The sequence below is a fragment of the Gossypium hirsutum genome, chromosome D11, assembly GCF_007990345.1.
Source record: "Gossypium hirsutum isolate 1008001.06 chromosome D11, Gossypium_hirsutum_v2.1, whole genome shotgun sequence".
Lineage (NCBI taxonomy): Eukaryota > Viridiplantae > Streptophyta > Magnoliopsida > Malvales > Malvaceae > Gossypium > Gossypium hirsutum.
In genome coordinates, this window is record NC_053447.1 from 7,028,039 (window position 1) to 7,036,988 (window position 8,950).

Below are 8,950 nucleotides of genomic sequence, written 5' to 3' on the forward strand. Positions count from 1 at the left end.
AACATCGGGTGTAATATCCAGGTCGACACCGATCCCACCCATAGTTGATTCACTATGAACGTATGATATTGGAGCTACCATCCGCGGTTCTTCAGCCCCGTCTTCTTCATCAGATGCATTTTGCTCCATACCGACTAACTCAACAAATAAGTGAATCGGTGCATTCTTCTTACTCTCATTCCCACAGTAGAGATCGACCATTGTCTCCACGTCTTCGTCATCTACAAGTTCCATTTCGACGAATTTTACTGGAATTGTCGAAACTGGAAACTTGTAGAAAATTTTTGATATCCTTCTCCCACAACATCTATGGATTTTTGCATTAATCCTTGCCTTCATTTCATCAAACAATACATTTCTATTAAATCTCATTGCTATTTGTTGCCGACATTCAAATACACATCCAACACTTGTTGTCAATATGACTCCATCGAAATAAACGCATACAAGAAACTTAGCATCCATCTTCATTATTTAATCTGTAAAAAAAAATAAAATCTCATAAAAATTCTCGAACGGTAACTAAATTACTTAAAAAAATTTTATACTCAAAATAATACACACTAAAATTATTAATTTTACTAAAAACAATAACTAACTAACTAACTAACTAACTATAATAATAATACTAGTTTTTTACTAACTAGTTTATTTTCGTAAATAAAAATAATAAGTAACTATAATAATAATACTAGTTTTTTTGCTAACAATAATATTACTAAGTTACATCTTAATACATTAATAACATCTTAATACTAACAACAACAACAACAACAACAACAACGACAATAATAATAATAATACTATTATTTTGAGTTTTATTACTCTTAATAACTAAACTAAAACAAAAAATATTACAAAATATACAAAATAATAGCAACAATATAATCAATTATTTTTAAAAAATACCTTCTTTTTCTCTTCTTTTCCGCATCAACTCTTCTTCTTCTTTTTTTTCTTTTGATTTTTCTCTCTTCAGCTGGACAGAGGTCGTATTTATAATACTAGTAGTGCCGCCAATTAGTTTGGCACCATTGGTGCCGCCAATATTATTGGCACCATTGGTGCCGCCAATCCCATTGGCGTGACCAGTAAAATATCACATCGATCTGATTTTTTTACAGGTTTTTTTTAAAAGTTTTTTTTGATATATTTTGGTAAATAAAAAAATATATACTTTAATAAATAAAAAAAATTATAATATTTTGATAAATTTTTATTTTTTATAATATTATTGTAAAAAACCCATAAATCAATAATTAGAATACAATTTAAAACTGATACACATAAACTTAAAGGGTAATTGTTTTTTACCCTTAAACTTAATAATAGCCATTTGGGTTAATAATGCCACGTGATATTGACAAGTGCCCATCATTGTCAGGCAGCTGGTGTTGTAGGAGTTTACGAGTAATATTTATTTATTTTTCCTGGTATAAATTTTGACTAAAAAAGTTTTTATTCCTGAAATAATAGAAGGCGCGTGGTTCTGAAGCGTTTCCACTGCTCATATTTTGCTGAAATCTGCCAACCAGATGACGAAATAATTGATCAGTGCAAGCAGGACTTTTCTTTTTAATGTTTTATTTATTTTCTTTTTGGCAAAACGCAGTCCGGTTCTGAGGATTTGTCTCAACTTTTTCCTTCAGGATATCAACATCTCTTTTTCTTATTGTTTTATTTACCACAAATGCCATTTTTTGTGATTAGGGTTACTAATTCTCAATTAATAATCAAATTAATTCATTTATTTTATGACCGAGACCTGAAAATTTGGGATAAAAAAGGAAGCAATAAACAATTGTAATAAACGATAAAAGACAAACTTCGTTAACAACAAAAATGCTTTAGTGAGCATTATAGTACGTTGACAATTAGTATTGTCATAACTCAAATCTGTCGTATCTAAGGTAATTGTAAGCATTTATTATAGTAGGGGACTAGTCTAGAGAGTAAAAAATAATAGACAGAAATAGCAAAAGAATAAAGTATCCCCTAAACTGGAGAAGACGACGACAATTCCATCCTAAAAACACTTGCATGAGCAAGATTAGAACTTGTACAATACAATACACAAAAAAGGAAATAATTGTTAAACACGAGAAACAACAAAAGAACATATAAAATTTAAAGACAACACATGTCGAAACTAACTTGTAAAATAATTTATTATTCCAAAGTACTCTCAAAATAAAAACAAATTAAGAAAACGATAATAAGTCACCATTCGAATATCAACGACCAACCCATCTTCCAAGAGAAATTGCTGGTGATCAATAGAGATTTAGCAACAACAAGCGTGATAAAGGATGAGAAGGTTGAACACGAAAGCGGATCGTAAAGTTTGTCAAAGTCGCGGATTTGACTTAGGGCTCTAGTCGTTCGGAAAGAAACTTAGATTTTGACACAACCTGAAACGAAATTGAATCCAAGTTAGATAAAAAAATTAAAATAAATAACTAAAATAAAATAATAAATCAAAAATTAAGGAAGCGAATAAAGAAGATAAATGGAAAGATAGAACGTGGCGTATGAAAGTCCTAGGAAGCCTTGGAAATACGAAAAATCTACAACCCCCTTCAAACGGCTCTAATTTCCCCTCCAATATAGAAATCTTGGCAAGAAAAAGCTTGAAGTGATCCCCACAATCTAAAAAGATTGTTAAAACTCTTCTAGAAGAAACTCAAGAGAAATTCTTGAAAAGAAAAACCTAGAGAGAATTTATTAACTTAAAAGATAAATATAATAATAATGAATTGAATGTGTTGTGTACAACGCAAAGGCCTATATATAGGCTAGCTAAATAAATTTAATTAAAACTTTTAAGTATACTAGAACTCTAATTTAATCTAAACAACAAATAGTTTTAAACTAAACTTTCTTGTTAGCATAAAATTCCTAAATAACTTAAAATACTTAATAATTATAAAAAAATTGGAATAAAATAAAATAATAAAAACTGATAAATAAAATATTAGGCTTATATATAATAAAAATTAAGCTTAAAACTCAACCCCAATATGAAACGTCTAGGCTTGTGAGATCAATTGGGGTTCTTGAAGTGAAATGCCTAAGCTTGTTACCATTTTCCACATGGGCTTGTCATCATAGATTGAGAGTTTAGGCCCACGAACATAATTAGTCTATTCTAGTTCATCATTACTCCATAATTCATCGTCTTGAAACTTCAACTTTTCTTCTCGAATTTTTTTCGTGATAAAGTATTGTACCACTAAGTTGAGTTTTGACTTCATCTGTTTGGATTTGAATCTCGTAATTGAGCCTTGAGGGAAACTAAGCTCATCTTTATTATGGCCTTTGAATTAGGCTGAATTGCTCGTATCATTCCCCCTTTCACAAAAGGATTCATCCACGAATCTACAATATCAAAAGGAAAAAGGTCAGGAGCATTAAAAGTGGCACTAACATTATGCTCACTGGGAAGGTCGATTTGATATGCATTATCATTAATGCGCTTGAGTACTTGAAAAGGTCCATCACCACATGGGTCTAATTTTATTTTGTGTTTAGTTGGAAATCGCTCTTTTCTCATGTGGACCCAAACCGAGTCATGTGACTCAAAAATAAATTGCTTGCGCCCCTTGTTAGTTTTGTTGGCAGTTGTTTCATTTGTTTTGGCGATTCGTTGTCTTGCTTTCGCATGCATGGATTTTACCAATCCAGCTTTTTTCTCACCATCTAAACTAGAAATGTTTTCTATAGGCAATGGTACAAGATCAAGTATAGTTAGTGGATTAAAACCATAAACAAGTTTAAATATGGAATAGAAAGTTGTAGAGTGAATAGATCGGTTATATGCAAACTCAACAAATGGCAAACATTCTTTCCAAAATTTTAAGGTTCTTACCCACAACAGCTCGTAGTTGATTTAGAAGTGGGCCACTATCTAATTGCCTTTACTTTGTCCTCATCGACATGAATACCTTGAGCACTTACTATAAAACCTAAAAAAATTAGTTTATCACAACAAAAAATGCATTTATCAAGGTTGGCAAATAATTTTTCAGTTCGCAAAATACCAAAAATAGATTTAACATGAAAAACATGGTCATCTAAAGAAGTTGAGTAAATCAGAATATCATCAAAATATACTAACACAAATTTACCCAAATAAGGTCTCAAAACATGGATCATCAAGCGTATGAAAGTACTAGGTGCATTAGTCAAACCGAAAGGCATGACTAACCATTCATATAAATCAAACTTAGTTTTAAAGGTTGTTTTTCATTCATCCCCAATTTTCATTTGAATTTGATGGTAGCCACTTTTTAAATCAATTTTTGTAAAGATACAAGCACCATAAAGTTCATCAAACATATCATCAAGCATTGGAATAGGATATCTATACTTAATAGTAATTTGGTTAATTGGTCGACAATTGACGCACATTCTATATGTACCATATTTCTTTGGCACCAAAATTATCGGCACTACATAATGACTTAAACTTTCATGGAATGTGAGCCTTCGCCAAAAGTTTATCTACTTGCTTTTGTAATTCCTTCGTCTCTTCAAGATTGCTCTAATAAGCTGGTCGATTTGGAATTGTTGACCCAGGTATTAAGTTAATTTGATGCTCAATACCCCTCAAAAGTGGCAATCCTTTAGGTGCTTCTTCAAAAATATCTTCATATTCCTGTAAAAGAGACACAAAAACACTAGGCAAAGAGTTGTAAAGGTTAGTCAAAGATAAACAATTTTGCCTAAATCGGATAATGACGCAAGGGTGTTTAGTGAATAAGGCTCATCGCACATATTTTCCATTCGCATAAAAATTATGAACCACTCTTTTTTTCTCACAAGAGGATGCACTCACCATTTGGTCATCATTAATTTGGCTATTTTCACTAGACACCTATTTTTTCTCAGCCTTTTTTGAATTTTGTGTCTTACTTCCCATAACCTCATTATAAAACTTCATCGTTTCGATTACAAATGGGTGAAAGTGTAATTCTTCCCATGAAAAATAAAATAATATCAAATTAAATTACCATGATGAATAACATCACGATTGCTGCCATGGTCTACCAAGTAACAAGTGGACGGCGTGCATGAGAACGACATCACACCAAACATCATCAATGTAAGTCCTAAGTTTAAAAATGATCAAGCACTGTTATACCACAAGGACCTCTGTACCTTCGTTAAACCATTGAAGATGGTATGGTGTAGGATGTTTGCTATATGGCAACGCAAGAGAATCCACAAGGTATCTGCTCACGACGTTAGCACAACTTCCACTACCAATGATAAATGAGCAAAGTTTACCTTTAATCAAACACCTCGAATGGAATATATTACTTTTTTGAAGATCATGATCATCCTTCAATTGGATGTTGAGGGTGCACCTCACAACTAGACAACGGGGATGAGTTAGTGGTTCCACCAACTCTTATTTACCATAAATTTTACCGCCGTCATTGATATCATTAATTAATTCGGGCATATCTGGATCTTTTTTATCAGAATCAGAAGTATAATCACCATCTTCTTTGATCAATAAAAGTCTCGTGTTGGCACAATCAAGGCTATAGTGCCCATGCCCTTTGCATTTAAAACATTCAATTTCATGAGATCATTGTTGTTTTGGTGAAGTAGTAGAAGTGGGCTGCTTAGAAGATGAAGAAGAATGTTTTGTAGGAGCCCCACTTTTCCACTTAAAATGTTTAGTCTCATCATGTTTTGGCAACAACTTACTAGTAGCAGAAGGAAATTTTGAATTCTTGAAAGTAGAATTAGAACTCGTACCTCTATAATATTGTGAAGTACTAAAAGGACGAGATTGGCGTTGTTGAAACTGTCGCTCAACCTCAATTGCCTCGCGTACCATATATTCTAGATCAATGTAAGTTTGATGATCAAGAACATTGGTTATCGAAACGTTCAAACCATCTACAAACCGTACCATGGTAGTCTCCTCATCTTCTTGGTCATTTGCTCTATGCATAAGCATCTCTATCTCCTTAAAGTACTCGTCAACATATCGATTTCCTTGAACAAGGCATTGAAGTCTTCGTTTAATATCCCTATAATAGTGAGGTGGGATAAAACGTTTTCGCATGATTTGTGTCAACTATTCCAATGAATCAACATATCGTTCATAATTCCTTTGGCGATTTAACACAAGTTGAGTCCACCAACTCAATTTATAATCCAAAAATGCCAATATAGCTAATGGAACTTTCTTCTCATCTGGACACTTATAACAACAGAGCATGATCTCCATTTTATCCTCCCAAACACAATATGCATCTGGATCATACTTTCCTTGCAATGGTGAAATGTTGAACTTTGGTTTAACGACAGAAGGATGGCCTCAATTAGAAATACCCAAAGTTTCATCAATGTGACGATATCTGTGTCTACCAGTATTAAAACGAATACGAAGTTGTTCATTATCCCTATCATCATCACTATAACAAGCACGAGATCATCGATTCGAAGAAGTCTTCAAACGAGCAACAGCTTGAGTTAGCAGTTGAATATGATTGGAAAGTTTATTAATGTTCTTTTGTAGTTCCGATCGACACATAGTCAAATTGGCCTCAAATGTATCACGAACCTCGTTCAATTGTTGATGTTGAAATTTTACCATCTCCACAATATTCTCCAATGTAACATCTTGTTCTTTGTCATCAGCTGGTATCTCATCATGGTTTTTTACGGGTACGAGTGTCACAAGTCATAGGGAAAGCCTGGAAAAGCACAACACTTCAAAAGAAAAAATTAAGCAAACCTCACCTATATGCACTCAAAAAAAAAATTCTCAATGAGGTAAGAATTAATCTTGTGAGTCTTTTAAAAAGTGTCTATATCAATCAATCAGAATGTATTAGAATCAAACTATCAAAGCAAACCTAATAGCACTATGAGTCCAAAATTGGCTTAGACATCAAAGAATTCTGTTGTACGAAGGAAGGAATATCCAACGTGCTTTAACCTACTAACACAAGAAACAAGAAAGTGTTAGAATGCTTAAAGGAACAAATAAAAAATAAAAACAAATGATAACTTAAAGCTAAGAGTCAATGAAAATTGTTGAAATCCGAAAACCTGAAAAACTGCAAAGTAGCTTGACAAACTTCGTTCGAGTTGTTCCCAATTTTCAAAAATCACGAAATTTAAAATGGAGCCTCCTCAAATAATGTAAATCTGATCTGAAAATTTTTTGCACAAAATTCAACCCATAGAATATTTTTTTTATTTTTTTGTAATTTTTTTGATCAAATTTTGTGGGAAATATTTTTTATACTCTAAAATAGTGCCAAGAAATAGTATGTAAAATTTCAGATCGTTTGAAAATCTTTTACCCACTGAAAATTATTTTTTTTTGAAAACTGTAGGGGTAAAAATTGTTTTGAGGCTGTTTTTTAGAAATCAATTTATAAAATAAAAAGAACATCTAAAACGCCCAAATCTGATATCAAATGATAAAGGATGAGAAGGATGAACGCAAAAGCGGATCGTAAAGTTTGTCAAAGTCGCGAATTTGACTTAGGGCTCTAATCGTTCGGAAAGAAACTTAGATTTTGACACAACCTGAAACGAAATTGAATCTAAGTCAGATAAAACAATTAAAATAAATAACTAAAATAAAATAATAAATCAAAAATTAAGGAAGCGAATAAAGAAGATAAATGGAAAGATAGAACATGGCGTGTGGAAGTCCTAAGAAGCCTTGGAAACATGAAGAATCTACAACCCTCTTCAAACGGCTCTAATTTCCCCTCCAAGATAGAAACATTGGCAAGAAAAAATTTGAAGATAATCTCCACAATCTAAAAAGATTGTTAAAACTCTTCTAGAAGAAACTCAAGAGAAATTCTTGAAAAGAAAAACCCAGAGAGAATTTATTAACTTAAAAGAGAAATATAATAATAATGAATTGAATGTATTGTGTACAACGCAAAGGCCTATATATAGGCTAGCTAAATAAATTTAAATAAAACTCTTAAGTATACTAGAACTCTAATTTAATCTAAACAATAAGTAATTTTAAACTAAACTTTCTTGTTAACATAAAATTCTTAAATAACTTAAAATACGTAATAATTATAAAAAAATTAGAATAAAATAATAAGAGCTGATAAATAACATATTGGGCTTATATAAAATAAAAATTAAGCCTAAAACTCAAGCCCAATATGAAACGTCTAGGCTTATGAGATCAATTGGGGTTCTTGAAGTGAAATGCCTAAGTTTGTTAGCATTTTCCACATAGGTTTGTCATCATAGATTGAGAGTTTAGGCCCACGAATATAATTAGTCTCTTCTAATTCATCATTACTCCATAATTCATCGTCTTGTCATCATAGATTGAGAGTTTAGGCCCACGAATATAATTAGTCTCTTCTAATTCATCATTACTCTATAATTCATCGTCTTGAAACTTCAACTTTTCTTCTCGAATTTTTTTCGTGATAAAGTCTTGTACCACTAAGTTGAGTTTTGACTTTATGTGTTTGGATTTAGATCTTGTAATTGAGCCTGGAGGGAAACTAAGCTCATCTTTATTATGACATTTGAATTGGGCTGAATTGCTCGTATCAAAGCATTAACTTTTTTCCATCACAACCAATAAAATCAACAAGTATGAAAACAATTTGATAGAAATGTATAATTAAAATAAAATAAAATGTTTATTCAAACATTGAAATTAAAATTAAAATTAAAATTTAATACATATAATTAATAAAATAAAAGTTTATATATGAAATTATATATTATATTAAAGTTTATATATAAATTTGATATTTATGTAAAATGTGGATATAGATGTTTTGGTTGGAGATTAAGTCCAGAATTCAATTACCAGAAAAGCACTTCTCCAATTTCAACTAGAAATGTATAAATTTGACATTTCAACTCGTATTTATTGGAAAACTACGTAGGAGGAAATCCATGCACAGTACACGCTCTGCAACGACAT